At 32.8% G+C, this 17,509-nt stretch overlaps 1 pseudogene; it reads left to right on the top strand.

The window, feature by feature from the left end:
* The first annotated feature begins 2,537 nt into the window (after positions 1 to 2,537).
* On the top strand, positions 2,538 to 16,889 carry LOC143071105 (omega-amidase NIT2 pseudogene; annotated as a pseudogene).
* Positions 16,890 to 17,509: the final 620 nt, after the last annotated feature.

The raw sequence follows: 17,509 nt of genomic DNA, 5'->3' as shown, positions 1-17,509 counted from the left end.
CCGCCTACGAAAGCTGTTGTACCAAGAATGTTATTGTCCCGATATGCGGTGTTTCTTTCCCTCCAACCACGTGTTCTGCCGTCGACGGGCTTCAGCAAGAAACGACTTTCATCTGACCAGTGAATTCTTCTCCAGCTGCGTAAAGTCCATCGGCGATGGTTCCTAGCCCACTTTTGTCTTGCTCTACGGTGTCTTAATGTTAATTCCGGGTGCTTTATTGGCCTCCGAGCCCTTAGACGGAAACTATGCAACCTACGTATCACAGTCCGCACACTTACTCTATCTCCAATAGGCCAAAGTCTACGAAGCTGATCAGCAGACGAGAAAGGTTTCAATCATGCTTGCCGGGAAAGATTTCTGTCTTCTCTGGGAGTAGTTTTACGTGGTCTGCCTGCTCTAGGGCGGTCTTCAACTGACCCTGTCTGTCGGTATCTCTGCACGAGCCTGATAATCACAGTGTGGTTAACACCAAAATGGACCGCTATTCTACGGCAACTTAGACCTGTATTTGCCATACCTACAACTTGCCAGCGTTCCGCAATACTCAGTTTTTGTCTTGCCATCTTAAAAGTTTTATATCAATGGCTAATTCATGTGCGAAATGCACGTGCTAAAATCATTTGTGTTTAGTCAAAAACAGTAACGCGAAAAACACACAAGACAGGTTGTTAAAACTGGTTTTGAACAATCAAAATGTAATCGATTGACATTTTACCTGTATCCAAAAGTTACCTATTGTTTACAGGTTTAATATATAGTATTTCTTTTATAAAAAAAATAATTAAGAAAATAATTATTTCGAAATTAAATTGGGTGGTGCTTAACTTATGGCGGAGTGTATATAACAAAAACATGTTGACGTGACTGGGTACTTGTACATCCCAACATCAAAAAGACACTGAATATAGATCGGAGAGTTCTCACAGTTGCTTACAACTAATGAAAAATCACACATCTAAGAATAAATTCATTACATTGGATTTTATAATAATTCAATCAAGAATTACGACTGAAGTTACTGTAAAAAACACCAAATAGTCATATAAATGCTTGGATGCTTCAAACCTTTAGTAAGAGATGCGCTTTGTTGTGCCTAGTCATCTGTTCAGCCCTCCTTTCAATGTTTTTGTTGTTGTATTTCACATATTTTTTTTTTTATTTTTAAAATGTATTTATCTATTTAAATGACCGATTAGAATAATATACTAAAATATATGTAGTTATTCAGAAATACAGATGATCATAAATTTAAGAGCATCTGTTTTAATGTTTTTTTTTAATATAAATTTTCCTTTTCTATATTTTCACTGAATTGACAAAATTTACTATAATACACTTTTCATGTGTCATGTTCCAAGCGACTTTAATCTTTGAATAAACCTACACAGAAATATGTTTTAAAGGTTATACAGTTTTTTTTTCTGTTTACAAAATGATAAATGTTCGTATGCATGAAAGAGATGTAAAGCCCTAAAACAACCAGAACGTAGACATTCAAGTTCGCCATAGACTACAATTCGAAAGACCTTCCATAAACAAAACAAAAAGATACTCTGAATTCTTTATAGGGTAAACTTAGAACACTAGGATTTAACTTAAGACAACACCTTACTAGGTTTCTGAAGTTGGACATGTGGATAAAATAGGATTCAGTACTAAACAGGTTCTTTTTTTTAAAGAAGAACTTGTAATTAAATCAATAAAGAAACCTCATTCTTAACAGAAGCAAAGATACAATTATAAGATAACATTTTTTTTTGTTCTTTTAATAATATGAATTTTGAAAGTAATTTGATCAACATTTAGCCTAAAAATATAAATCAAAATAATGGAAATTAAAGCGAGATGTTATACCAAGTGTTTTGTTTTTATACGTTTTTGCCTCGCCTTTACGGAGTCAAAAAAGCGAGACATAGGTATGCTGTTTCCGGCGTCGACGGCGGCGTCTGCGTCAACAATGTATTAGTTTGTGATTAGGTCTATTATGGTGAACCACTAGTGGTAGGTCAATGATGTTATGTATGCAGTTGTATAAGCATTGGAATATCTCATTAACATGGAGATTATTTGGCTCAGCGCCCTCAGTCATGGTCTCATTTTGCTCAATTTACATTTTGATTAGGTCAGTTTATGGGGAACCACTAGTAGGTCAATGATATTTGGTATGCAAATGTATTGGCATTTGCAAGTTTCATTTCCATGGAGATTATATAACCCCACACACTCAGTATGGTTTATTGACTTTGAAACTTTCACATAGTTTACAAGTCAATGTTTGTGTTTAGGTTTTTTTTTTTTTTAAGGGAATGACTTATGAGATTTCAGTGGTATTTGTTATGCAGTTGTATTAGCATTTCCATGGAGATTGTTTAGCCCTGTACCTTCAGTCATGGTTCATTGACTTTAAATATTTGCATAACTTACATATTAAAGCATTGCTGTTTTAATTTCAACATTTGCATTATCAAAATAACAAATAGGCGAGACATATCTCTGTGTTAACAGTTTTTTAAGAACAAATAAGTAGATTCAAACACACCTGCATGTAAAGGTGAACCCGAATTTTTCTTTGACGATGATTACCCATTTTTAATACAGGTGTCTGGAACAGAAAGGTACGAGAAATTGTTAAATTTGTCTTGCCTTGCAACTTTACGTTGACTTTTTACTAGATTTTATGGACATGAATCTTCAAGATCCAAAATCAATTGCACCTATAGAGACCATGGGTACTTAGCGGCGGGACAATTTTGTTTAGCATTTTGTTTAGCCCCCAACCCCTCTGATGATTATATTAATGATTTTAATAGTATAAACTCTTGACATTGTATATGCGCACGATTTGGTCAGAATTGACTTATATGATGATCAAGTCAGCAGAAGTCTATCTTGTCAAAATTATATTCACATTTTACCAACAGTGTTTTCATTTATTGTAGGGATGTCATTTTAACTCTCTTGAAAACAGACACACTTATTCACCTTGCATCATTAAGATCCTTCCATGAACTCTTTTGAAAACAGACACACTTATTCACCTTGCATCATTAAGATCCTTCCATGAACTCTCTTGAAAACAGACACACTTATTCACCTTGCATCATTAAGATCCTTCCATGAACTCTCTTGAAAACAGACACACTTATTCACCTTGCATCATTAATATCCTTCCATGAACTCTCTTGAAAACAGACACACTTATTCATCTTTCATCATTAAGATCCTTCTATGAAAGTTAATTTAAAAGACAAATTTTTCTACTAGCTATAACGTACAGTTTACTGTACTTTTAGGCCTTATGGCAACTTAAAAAAATAATGGTTGTTGGTTGTTAGGGGGCATTTTCGATAGTTTAAATTTTTTTTTTTCATAATTAAGTGACCAATTAAAGTTTGATGTGCATTTTTAGGGTCCAACAGCGAAATTTTGTCGTCAAGGTCTTTTGGAAAACATTAAAAGGGGTGTTCGTGAGCTTTCGTCTTTTTTTTTTGTAAATTTCATGAATAAATAAATATGTCTAAATGTTATTTAAAAAATTGATGAACGAAAATACAAAAAAACAATTCCAGGAGAATAGAACTCAAAGTTTAAACATTTATCGTTACTGAACCACGAAACGTTTTATAATATTCATTTATAATATTCAGACGCACCTTCTCATTTAACCTATATATTCCATTTCGTAACTGTAAATTTTTAATGTTCATTATATTATTGTTTCAACATGCATGCAGCCTTAATAAATGAAAATAATGAAATCTTAAGCGAGATGATATAAGTTTTGTTTTATACGTTTTCAGGACAAAACAGTAAACCCAAACACGCCTGAACGTGAAAAGGTGTACGCGACTTCACTTTGCAAGAGTATTGCCTATTTTTAGTATTTTTCCCAAAATGCAACAGATATTCAAAGTAATGCTTTTGCTGTAAAAGATCAATCTTTTATCTTTCTGTGGGTTATTTTAGTGGAAGTTATGCTTTGCATCTTGACTTCAAGATCTAAAAGAACTTGCACTTCCATAATCGTCTGTTATTTATAATTTGAACCGACTGAGCTAAAAAAAAAAGTATAAGAAAAATACTAATACAGAACTACAAGGCAAATTCAAAAAGGGGAAGTCCAAAAACACTGACACAATCAAACGCTATCAATCAACGGAACAAGTGAAAAACAATAGATAAGATTAAAAAAGAAAAGATTTTATAGCGGAAATAATAAACAATATAATAGGACATACAGACGAATCAATCGAATTAAATAGATACAATTCATAACAATTCAATGTTTTATTATAAAACATTACTAGATAAGTTTGAAGTTAATGTCGCTAATTTAAAAACAAATTGAAATATGAAATGAGATTAGCTTAATCTGACAAACTTGACTTAAACCTTTCACTATAAAGAAATTAAAATATTAACATACCCCTAAGTAAAACATTGCATTGATTTAACGAAATTCTTTTATAAAATGTCAGAAAAATGTTCAAGTTTAATTTTGTCAAATTTCTCACTGCAGCAGCTGGCTAAGTATCTACTATTCAACTGAAGCAATCCCGTCACATTTCACATTTAGTCTGACTACTATAGGATTAACGCACTGACCACTATATAAAGGATTATCTCGTCGGTAGCCAAGGTCATTAAACATCCCTGTAATAAATATTAGAAACTTTTTTACTCGTTGGTCTATGTTCTATGGCCAAGGAACACAATAGAAGATTAAAAGAGAGGATAAACACTCATATGGTAAATAGCTTTAATTTTTATTAAAACTAAATTAATTGGTTGTCAATTCAATACCATATATGCTGATTCAGGTGGCATAATTAGTGACTTAACAACTGTTTGGGCAGGTGTTTACTGACATTGCAACCAGATTAGAGCAAATAAACCCTATTTACCAGATAGTAAACCGTACCATTATAGATATAATAATTTATTTTATTGAAGTGTCACCATCCATTACAATATTTATATATACACGATTTCATAAGAACCTAACATTAAGTAAACGGATGCTAGCCTTAACGGCTAATACGCATATTAAAAGACAATATTTTTTGTACATGTACAAATTAGTAAGTGAAAAAAATAACTTCTAGATTGTAACATGTTTTTTCCCGTATAACATGATGTATAATTTACATCTGATAGTTTTTAAATGGAAAGTTCCAAATTACTGGCCGCCGTGTACACTGATCTTTACGTCACCTCACAATACCTCTGACAATAATTCTTTTAGCCAGCTGATGATCAAATTAGGTAAGGACCGAATTAAATAAATTTATTACATGAAAAAGTTATTAACAAATTAGATTTTTGAAAACAATTTTACACGGAACTCCAGCTAGTTAATTATGACTTGAAATTATGAGATAATCCATAAAAGTGATCACTCTAAACTGATTTCCCTATATTTACTTGTTTCAAGTTTTGGCGCAAATGAAATATGGTCTGTGGCGCAAATTAAATGCAAATGAAATATGGTCTGTGGCGCAAATTAAATGCAAATCACCGGTTAAATGTGCATTAAGAACATAAATAAAGATTAATTTTATTATTAAATAAATTATTTTTAAGGGTGGTTAGAAGATACAAAGATTTTTTTTTATGTTTAACGTGGCACACGCTCTTTTTTTTTATCCGGTAATTTAGTTCCCCCTGTATCCCGTAATGGTGAAGCTTATTAGCTAGAAAAGAATGTGAAACTTTATCGATTGCTTTAGAAAAATCCATGACCAAAATATCTGTTTGTTTACCGTTTTCTATGTTAAGTGAGACATCACCTATAAATTCAAGTAGTTGTGTTTCGCAGGATCGACCTCTGCGAAATCCATGCTGTAGGGGATATAAAATGTTGTGATTATCTGCATGTTTCATGATGTGTTTAACTTCTATGTGTTCTAAAAGTTTGAAACAAATACATGTGAGAGATATAGGGTGGTAGTTTTCAGGGTTATATTTTTGCCCTTTTTGTATACAGGAGAGACATGGACAGTTTTCCAGTCATCTGGAACAACACCTGTTTTAACTGACTTCTCAAAGATAATGGTAGGTATTGGTGCAATTTCATGTGAAAGGTCTTTTAAAAATCTTGGTTTAATTTCAACTGGTCCTGCTGCTTTGTTAGGATTTAAGTTATGTAAAAGTTTTTGTATACCTTCTGTTTTTATGATTAATTTTGATATGGGTGGAAAAAGAATATTCTGTGGCATGTTACACTGTTTGACAAATTCTGTATGGGAGATATTAGATGCTGGTGTGAATACAGACTGGAATTGTGCGTTAAGAGACCCAGCTTTTTGTAGTGGATCAGTTAAGAGTTTGCCATCTTGTTTAATTTCAGTAATACCACTGTAATCAGTTTTTTTTATGTTTAATGTAGGTCCAAAATTTTTTCATAGTGCCAACATTTGTTTCATCTTGTGGCGGTAATATGATGCTTTCTGTGTATTCCCAGTATGATTTTCTTATACTTTTCTGCACCTGGTGTTTAAGCTAACTTTAAGTAAACGGATACTAGCCTAAACAGCTTTTTCTAATACGCATATAAAAAGACAACATTTTTTGTACATGTACAAATTCGTAAGTGAAAAAAATAACTTCTAGGTTGTATATATAAACAAGAATGTGTCCAAAGAACACGGATGCCCCACTCGCACTATCCTTTTGCATGTTCCATGGACCGTGAAATTGGGTAATAATCTAATTTGGCATTAAAATTAGAAAGATTATACTATAGGGAACATATGTACTAAGTTTCAAGTTGATTGGACTTCAATTTCATCAAAAACTACCTTGACCAAAAACTTTAACCTGAAACTTCCACTTTCATTTTCTATGTTCAGTGGACCGTGAAATTGAAGTCAAAAGTCTAATTTGGCATTAAAATTAGAAAGATCATATCATAAGCAACAAGTGTACTAAGTTTCAAGTTGATTGGACTTCAGCTTCATCAAAAACTACCTTGACCAAAAACTTTAACCTGAACGAACGGACGCACAGACGGACGAACGGAACCACAGACGAACGAATGGAGCCACAGACCAGAAAACATAATGCCCCTCTACTATCGTAGGTGGGGCATAAAAAGAAGATGTGGTATGATTGTCAATGAGACAACTCTCCACAAGAGACCAAATGAAACAGAAATTAACAGCTATAGTTCACCATAAGGCCTTCAACAATGAGAAAATCCCATACCGCATAGTCAACTATTAAAGGTCCCGAAATCACAAATGTAAAACAATTCAAACGAGAAAACTAACAGCCTAATTAATGTACAAATAAAAGGAACGAAAAAACAAATATGTAACACAGCAACAAACGACAACCACTGAATTACAGGCTCCTGACTTGGGACAGGCACATACATATAGAATGTGGCAGGGTTAAACATGTTAGCGGGATACCAACCCTCCCCTAACCTGGGACAGTGGTGTAACAGTACAACATAAGAATGAACTATAAAAATCAGTTGAAAAAGGCTTAACTCATCAGATGGATACAAATAGAAATACATATAACAAAAACACGTGGACGTGACGGGGTAACATGTTTTTCCCGGTATAACATGGTGTATGTTACACCTGATAGTTTTTGAATGGAAAGTTCCAAATAACCGGCCTAGTTTTTAAATGGAAAGTTCCGAATTACTAACCTACACTGATCTTAATGTCACCTCACAATACCTCTGGCAATAATTCTTTTAGCCACGCTGATGATCAAATTAGGTAAGGACCGAATTAAATAAATTTATTACATAAAAATGTTATTAACAAATTAGATTTTTGAAAACAATTTTACACGGAACTCCGCTAGTTAATTATAACTTTAAATTATGAGAGAATCCATAAAAGTGATCACTCTAAACTAATTCCCCTATATTTACTTGTTTTGGCGCAAATGAAATATGGTCTGTGGCGCAAATGAAAGATTATTTTTGGCGCAAATGAAATGCAAAGCACCGGTTAAATGTGCATTAAGAACATAAATTAAGATTAATTTTATTATTAAAGAAATTATTTTTCAGCATTTGGTTAGAAGATGTAAAAGATTTTGTTTAATTTTTAACGTGGTACACGCTCTTGTTTGTGTAATGTCACTGTCAGGTCACCTTTAGTGACCCAATCAATCATGAGGGATTCATATTTAACTATTTAAACTCATTAGGGATGATCATAAGGCTGTAAGTCTTTTCTTTGATGCTTTGTTAGAAAATTAGTTTTTGAAAAAGTGTTTGTATGCGCTATATGAAATGATAGAATTGCGAAAATTACAGTAAATCAATGGAAATTAGCCGAGTATATTGAAGTATATTTCTTGATATTTATTTTCCCCCATACATTTATCCAATTTTTGCCCGAATAAACACAAATTTTAAATATAAGAGTATAAAATGTGGGGTCCTTGTGGTTTAATGGAACCCGATATCATCAAAAAGTATGAAAGACCGCTGAAAATTTTGCAAGAGGTAATTTAATTAATCATTTATTACGTAGTATGTTTAAAGAAAGTTTTAAATATTAAGGTAAATATTTAAAAAAAAAAATAGCAAGACAGTAATTTTATTTTACTTTTTAATTAATTTGATTTTATGTTGAATGTCAGTTTAATTAAACATCTTTGCACAATTAAAAAAACAATTGAACAATTGTCAAGATTTCAACGATTTCAAGATTTTATTCATAACCTTATGTACTTGATATCATTTAGTTTAATATGTATACTGTAATTTATGATATTTGCCTCTCTTGCTTTCGTTTAACTTTTGTATGTGTGTATATATATATACATATACATTGAGTAATATTTATTGTGTGTATCTGTATACCAATATAATTTGGTTTGTTGAGAAATAAAGGTATATAGACACATATAGTAGATATAAGAAGATGTGATATGAGTGCCAATGAGACAACTCTCAATCTAAGTCAAAATTTTGTTTTTTAAATGTAAACCATTATAGGTCAAAGTACGATCTTCAACGCGGAGCCTTGGTTCACACCGAACAGCAAGCTATAAAAGGCCCCAAATATAACAAGTGTTAAACCATTCAAACGGGAAAACCAACGGTCTAATATATAGACTTGTTTTTGTACTGATATGAATCACAGTTTATGACAAAACTCAGTTAAGACCCGTCTAAATTGCATTTAAGTGATAAATTCAACAACACTTACCGTTATCTTGATGATATTTTTTCGTTAAATAATCAAGAATTTTCTAAATATACTGCCAAATTTACCCAAAGGAACTTACTTTAAATAAATCAAATATAAACGCTAATAATTGTCTTTTTCTAGATTTACATATTTCAGTTTTACACGGGAAACTACCCACTAAAATTTACGACATAAGGAACTTGGCACCATCTTACCGTAAGATGGTACCAAAGGAACATCACCATCCAAAAAAGGAAAATTACGGTGTTTATATTTTACAACTCGTTCGCTATGCCCGTGTCTGTTGTGACATTTTAGATTTTAACGAACGTAATCTATGTATTACTGGTAAATTATTAAGTCAGGGATTTCGTTACCAAAAATTACTTAAAACTTTTACTAAATTCTTCCATAGATATAACGATTTGGTTTTAAAGTTCGGTTGTACCAGAAGAAAACTTATTTCAAACGGGATAGAACATTCTCATTTTTACAGAGATGGTGTTTGCCGTGCCCGGAAATTTAGAAACGATCCTGGTAAACTTATCGATCCTTTAAATAAACTTATTCTAAAAGGTTACCAATTCAACATTGTCATTAGATCTTTGAATATTGTTTTTACTGGTATTAATATTGATTTGGTTATCAATAAATTAAAAGCAAACTAGATATTATTGTTATATACATATGCACTTTCATTGACCTACAATCTGTCGACTCCTGTATCTTGGCATTGCACAAGGTCATGTTTTCTCTGACCTGTTTATGACGTCTTTACACTAAATCCATTGGCTGTTGGATGTGTACTGATTGATAATTAAGTCTTAGGTGCATGATTTTTTTATTAGTTGTTATTGGTTTTGAACTAGCTGTCAGTAACTGCGAGTACTCTCAGATCTTTACTTAGTGTCTTTTTGTTGTTGGGATGTACAAGTAACAGTTCACGTCCACTATACATTTTTGTTATATGTATTTCTATTTGTATCCATCTGATGAGTTAAGCCTTTTTCAACTGATTTTTATAGTTCGGTCTTATGTTGTACTGTTACACCACTGTCCCAGGTTAGGGGAGGGTTGGTATCCCGCTAACATGTTTAACCCCGCCACATTCTGTATGTATGTGGCTGTCCCAAGTCAGGAGCCTGTAATTCAGTGGTTGTCGTTTATTGCTGTGTTACTTATTGGTTCATTTTTTTGTACACTAATTAGGCCGTTAGTTTTCTCGTTTGAATTGTTTTACATTTGTGATTTCGGGACCTTTTATAGTTGACTATGCGGTATGGCTTTGATCATTGTTGAAGGGCGTATGGTAACCTATAGCTGTTAATTTGTGTGTCATTTGGTCTCTTGTGGAGAGTTGTCTCATTGGCAATCATACCACATCTTCTTTTTTATACATACAGGTATACAAGAGGACAATATACATAACTACTTGCATAAGATAATGTTTAGCGAGACAGAACAGACAAAAGCCAATGTGAACGCTTTGAATCGATCTTCAATCGGTCTAAACTAGTATTTCATAATTTTCTTCACGAACATTCAAAATTTCTTTTGCACTAGTGCGTAACATAATGACATCAGACCAGTAAATTTGTTAATGCTTGGATTATTTACATAATAATATGGTATAAACTATGATCTTACAGCATTTTACAGGTAAACAATTACATAAAGTACATAATTTTATTATTTTATTAGGTATTACCATGTTTCTTTATTACTTCATGGATCAGAGATTTTATTACCTGCTAATTCTGGCACGTGCCCTCGAACCGAAACTTTAACGACAGAAAAAATCAAATTACGCCAAAACTACTATACGCACTAAATACAATTTTAGGATATATTCTCTTGATAAAAAAAACTCTATTCGATGGTGTCTTTATTTTAATCATAATTCTTTCTCATCATGGGCTTAGTGCAGTTACAGGGGCTAGGTGATGTTTAGACGCTCCCGCTGATACCAAGATTATTTTTCAACATTTTGTATAGAAATTCATAAATAACATCTTCTACATTTAACTTTAACACTCTGTATTCCAATAACGACATCACATGAAAACAAAACCCATGCATATCACATCTGGCAGCTAAATTGTTGATCCTTTTGCTTAAGCCGAGGAAAGATGTCTTATGATTGCCAATGAGACAACTCTCCACTAGAGACCAAATGACATAGACGTTAACAATTATAGGTCACCGTACGGCCTTCAACAATGAGCATAACCCATAGTCAGCTATAAAAGGCCTCAAAATGATCACAAGCATTATTTTGACTATTTATACAATTATGTATTATAATTCCCTATACATCAGGGGCCTGTTTAACGAAGTGCTCTTAGGACTATGACATGTCCTAAAATCATCTGAGGACGTATCTTTGTCCTATTAAGTGCGTTTATCAAACATGTCGTAACTTATGAAAAGTCGTAGGAATCGTCTTAACTTTACGACACCTAAATAGGTGTCTTAGGATGGTCTTAGGATGGTCTTAACGTTAAGATATATTTTATGATGGTTAATTTGTAAATAAATACGATTGCCACCTATATATGGATCCCTCTTTTTATAGATATTTTTCTATTTTCACTTTTTAATGTGTTCTTGCTCTTATCAAAAATATATTACAAAAGACGGTAGTATATAGATGATACCCCTCTATTCATATTTTCCACGTGGAAAATAAAAACTATATGTATAAAACACATAAAATAAATGTAAATAGGTTAAAACATTAAATAATATTTACTTTGAAAAAAAGTTCAGAAAAAGAGGGTCCATTACCCAAAGTAGTAGGGAAAGCCTGCTACTACCCAAGCTCATGTGATCCGTAATGAAATAATTTGTGTATTCCTTCATTTAAGGAAGATGCACGATATTTGCCTTTGAACTCTGAAAAGTATAAAACCGTGACTCTTCGAATTATTAAAACTCACTCAAATCTATATAATGATTGTTTCCGATTGTCTTTTATTAGTTTTCACTGTTACATGTTCTGCTGTTTACAAACAATTTTTTTCAAATATATATTTCATTACGGATCACATGAGCTTGGGTAATGGACCCCCCTTGACAGTTGTTATCCATTCGTTTGATGTGTTTGGACTTTTGATTTTGGACTTTCCTTTATGAATTTTCCTCGGAGTTCAGTATTTTTGCGTTTTTACTTTTTTCTGAACTTTTTTTCAGAGTAAATATATATAAAACGTTGTTACATTTTTTGTTTCATAAAGTTTGAATGTACCATTATTTAGACAAACATTATTTATTTTCTTTATGATAATACTAATAATATTTTTAATCTTAAATCTTGTAATCATTTACTTCTGGTGAAATTCAATGCATTCTTAAACATTTAAAACATTTAAATTCCTATTTTTCGGTAAGCTAACACTTAGGACAGCGGTAAGGACATTCCAGCTAAGATAGTCACAAGAAAGCTTCGGTGTGCATGCTGGGACATGTCATAAGTAGGTCCAAACGTGATCCTAATTTATTCCTACGAGAGGTCTTAGGACAAATTCTAGGACAACTTCGATAAACAGGCCCCAGTAACATAAGTCAAAACGGATTTTACTAAAAAGTCATAAAGGTTTGTAAATACATACAAATTATGTCATCTATTTGAATATGACAATTAGCTTCTTTACTATCTGAGACTAAATCATTTACATAGATAGAAAATAAAGTCGGTGATAAAACACAGCATTGTTTTACACCAAGTGCTACAGGAAAAAAAGAATAACATAATTGACATTATTGTATATTAAAAAGTAACCGCTAATTCACATATTTTATAATATGAAAAGTAATCAGTTTCTATTAACAATATCAAATACTTTCTTTGTTTCAACAAAACATTCAAATGTATCCTCTTTTGAAAACTTTCTGCTTTTAACAATATTATCAAGTACATATTTGCATATGATCCGCACAGTTTCTACCTTTTCGAAATCTGTTCTGGTCATCACGAAAAATTTTCATTAAGCCATTGATTTAAGCGCCTATTTAAAATGTCAGCAAAATTTTTACACGGAATAGATAAAATAGTTATACATCTTTATGACATAGGATCGGATTTAATAACCGCAAAACAGAAATTAACCAGTTATACATAGATAAAGTTAATGTAAACCTAAAACGTCACTACAGACATGAACATGGCGAACGAGTTGGAAAAAAGAACCAAAGGAACATAACCGTCAAAAAAGGAAAAGTATTAATAGGGAACGAAAAACCGTCATTTTTGTTGTACATTGTTTTCCCGTGTGAAACTGAAATATCACAATCTACAAAAGGACTATCATTGTTGTCAATGTTATAGCTATTAAAAGTAAGTTTCCGTGGGTAAATTTCTGCAGTATAATTAGAGGATTCTTGATAATATAGAGCAGATATATAATCTTGTAAGTGCTATTTAAATTATCCATTCAATGGAATTTAGATGGATCTTTACTGAGTTTTGTCAAAAGCTAATTTTAAATGGCTTGCAGAAAACACTATCTAAATCTACTATTAACCTTGAAAATGCTACAAGGTCAAATTTTAAGGTTGACCTTGACCTTTGACCATATACCTCATTCGGTATATCGAGAAAAATAATCGTAAAATATTAAGTAACGGTGGTCAAGTATTGCGACCGGATCGTGAAAGTAATTTAATACAACTCAACTGCAAAATCTATGGAAATATCCGTTATATCAACAGAAGGCGAACAAAATTCAGATAAAAGAAATATGACTGTTAAAATGATTTAAATTCCTTTATACTGTGCAATATGAAAAAAATGCAGTACTTTCATTCGTTTAAAGGGGCAGTGCATTATAATGAAATTAATATCTCCTGTGTGTTTTCTTCACATGTAGCATAGAGGGCATTGGGTTTTCGCCATTTCAAAATTATTTTCGCGGTATTATTTATTGAAAACTTCATCAATCTGGAATTTCATATTATACCTCAATATAAGTTGTTGTTCAAATCCTAGCACATAAAGCAGTAAATCATGCTTTGTTAGTTCTAAGTAGAAATTAAGTTTTTACCTCCCCCCCACCCAATTTTCACATGTCGCAATTTTAAATCGTCGGAATCAATTATCATTTTCCATTGAAATCCTAGCCCAAAAAGACATACTCAAAATGTTTTGAGTCTTTTAACTAAAAATAATGACATTTTACATCTTGACGGACGGACAGACGGACGGTAATTGCCATAGGGCAACACGGAATAGTCGGCGTGGTCTTTTGATAAACTAGGCCAAATGGCATTGAACCATCATAACCTAACAGTTTTATTCTCCAACGAAAGTGAACCGAAGAGTTCAGAGAAGTTTAGTCTTTTGCTGTACCAATTACATAATAAATTTTCATCTAATTACAAAACAGTTTTAACACTTTCAATGATTTGTGAAATGATAAATAAGCGACACCGGATCTTTCACGATCCTTTTCACGATCACAAAATAGTGGTATCCTACCTTTCACGATCATAAATATTCCAATTTTGCCCCACTTTTTTATTAAGCTACTAGAAAATAATTTTGAGAGCCATTTGAGACTTAGATATAGAACGACATTATTCAGAGAATAGTAATTCAGTCATTCATAAAATGAAAAAAAAATATCATGTTCGTTTACATTTTCCTTGTCATTGAATTGTTGAAGAGCAATCTGCCTTTTGTAGTTTTGTCAAAACGGAGATCTTTTAAACTCGGATATCTCAGGTACTGATCATAATGTTGAACAATTTTGACAAACACTTCTTATGTGATTTTCCCCCTTATATTCAACAAATTAGATTCTCTGTTGACCTTGCATGTGTCTCCTCAATAAAATTTCTTTCACGATCCCATACCGGATCTTTCACGATTCTGTCGCAATACTTGGCCACCGTTACTTATTCTTTCACGATCATTTTTCTCCTATATACCGAATGACAGCCTTGGATTACTGCTTTTTATATTGCGATGTTCAGTTAATTAAATAACAAGATAACTATTCTTCTTTCAGGTTAAACACATTTAAAATCTAATTCTTTTTGTTGAAATGTACTAGTATAACTATTCACAAGTATTTCGTCAAAATTTATCTAAACCGATTCGAACGTTTCGTTTTAGCTTCTTCGCCTAAAATTCGAGATGTTCAGAATTCGATCTGTAACCCAATCAGACAAATGATGCTTTTTACTTATTCGATCCACCAAGCTTATAGAATTAAGTTCTCAAGCTATGACTTATCGATCCACTAAGCTTATAGAATTAAGTCCTCAAGCTATGACTAGTCGATCCACCAAGCTTATAGAATTAAGTCCTCAAGCTATGACTAGTCGATCCGCCAAGCTTATAGAATTAAGTCCTCAAGCTATGACTAGTCGATCCACCAAGCTTATAGAATTAAGTCCTCAAGCTATGACTAGTCGATCCACCAAGCTTATAGAATTATGTCCTCAAGCTATGATTAGTCGATCCACCAAGCTTATAGCACTAAGTCCTCAAGGTATGATTTGTAGATCCACCAAGCTTATAAAATTAAGTCCTCAAGCTATGATTAGTTGACTTGAATGAGGAAAAAGGAGTCCTTGTAACCGTGTGAGCAGTAATGTTTTCTTAAATCATTCACCTTTTCGGTTTGATACAATGCTTAGTATTATATATCGTCTAATATGTATGCATGACATGTTACTACACAAATGAATGTTAATAATCGATTCAGCAACTTCTTATGAACGTCATATTCTTTTTCAGAATATTAATGAACATTTTCAACCTCAACAGTACATAAAGCCTAAAGAACAGACATGACTTTTAAGGTGGCACTTATTCAGATGGCGGTAACGGCAGTTAAATCAGATAACCTTGCGCATGCGGTCAAGCTTATTAATAAGGCTGCTACAAATGGAGCACAACTAATCATATTGCCGGAATGTTTTAACTCTCCTTACGATACGTCATGTTTCCCAAAATATGCCGATTGTATCCCAGGACAGACTACAGATCTGTTAGCACAGACAGCCAAGGATAACAATGTCTACATCATTGGGGGTTCTATACCAGAAATTGATAATGGAAAGGTATATAATACATGTCCAGTCTTTAGTCCATCAGGAAAACTTCTTACTAAACATAGGAAAATTCATCTGGTTGACATTGATGTTCCTGGGAAAATTCGTTTTAGAGAAGCTGATACGCTAAGTCCCGGATGTGACTTTACTACATTCGATACTCCATATTGCAAAATCGGCATCGGAGTCTGTTATGATCTGCGATTCCCAGAATTAGCACACATTTACGGTGAAATGGGGTGTAAATTTCTTGTATATCCTGGGGCATTTAATATGACCACTGGCCCTTCACATATGGAGCCTTTGCTGAGAGCCCGGGCTGTTGACAACGAAGTTTATGTAGCGTTGGTGTCGGGGTCTCGCGATGAAACAGCTTCATACGTTGCTTGGGGACACAGTACAGTGGTCAGTCCTTGGGGAGACGTTTTAGCTACTACAGAACATTTGGAAACCATTGTATATTGTGACATTGACCCGGACTTTGTCGACAAGGTTAGAACCCGTTTGCCAATTTTATCACAGAAGAGGACAGATATGTACTCATTGACAAATGTTGTAACACGGACATAAAAATTTAACACAAGAAGAGACTGGATATGTACTCAAATGTTGTAAAAAGGAAAAAAATATATCCATATAACCATTAAAGAAACAGGATTTGTACATGATTTTTTTTAAAATGAAATAAGTAACGACAGAACGCATTTTTTTACCCGCAGGTATTGACAAATTCCCCACATATTAGTTAAAATACCATAAATATGCCATATTAACCTAAAACAGAATTCATGAATTCATTTACTAAGAAGAATAGATTTTGTTCCATGTCATATGACTAAGCCAGTAATAAGTTTGTGTAAAATCGGGAGTCGTATACATGAAAATACGATGACGTTTCAGTTTAATGATAACTATTAAGTCAAACAGATGCCATCCCACGAATATTCCTTTTCCTATTCAGAAAAATCTAGAGCCGAATATTTTTTTGCAATTTTGTATTAAAATGCCTTCATCGGCAACATCTGGAGCCAAATTGCAATTTTGTTTTTTAATGAATTTATGTTAACTTGTTAGAAAAAGTTTGAAAAAGTATGTGTGTGTTAAAGACTATTTAGTCTCTTTGATATTGAATGTCAAGAAGGATTTGACAATTTCATACAGAGGACATGGTCTGTTTGTTTTGTTCACATATCGTTTTCAATATAATGGAATTGGATGCGACTGTCATACAAGTGAGAGGTTTAGCTAGCTATAAAATCCACCATTTATTACATAAGGAAATG

Source organism: Mytilus galloprovincialis, chromosome 4, assembly GCF_965363235.1.
Source record: "Mytilus galloprovincialis chromosome 4, xbMytGall1.hap1.1, whole genome shotgun sequence".
NCBI lineage: Eukaryota > Metazoa > Mollusca > Bivalvia > Mytilida > Mytilidae > Mytilus > Mytilus galloprovincialis.
This window is presented reverse-complemented; position numbering and strand designations above follow the sequence as displayed.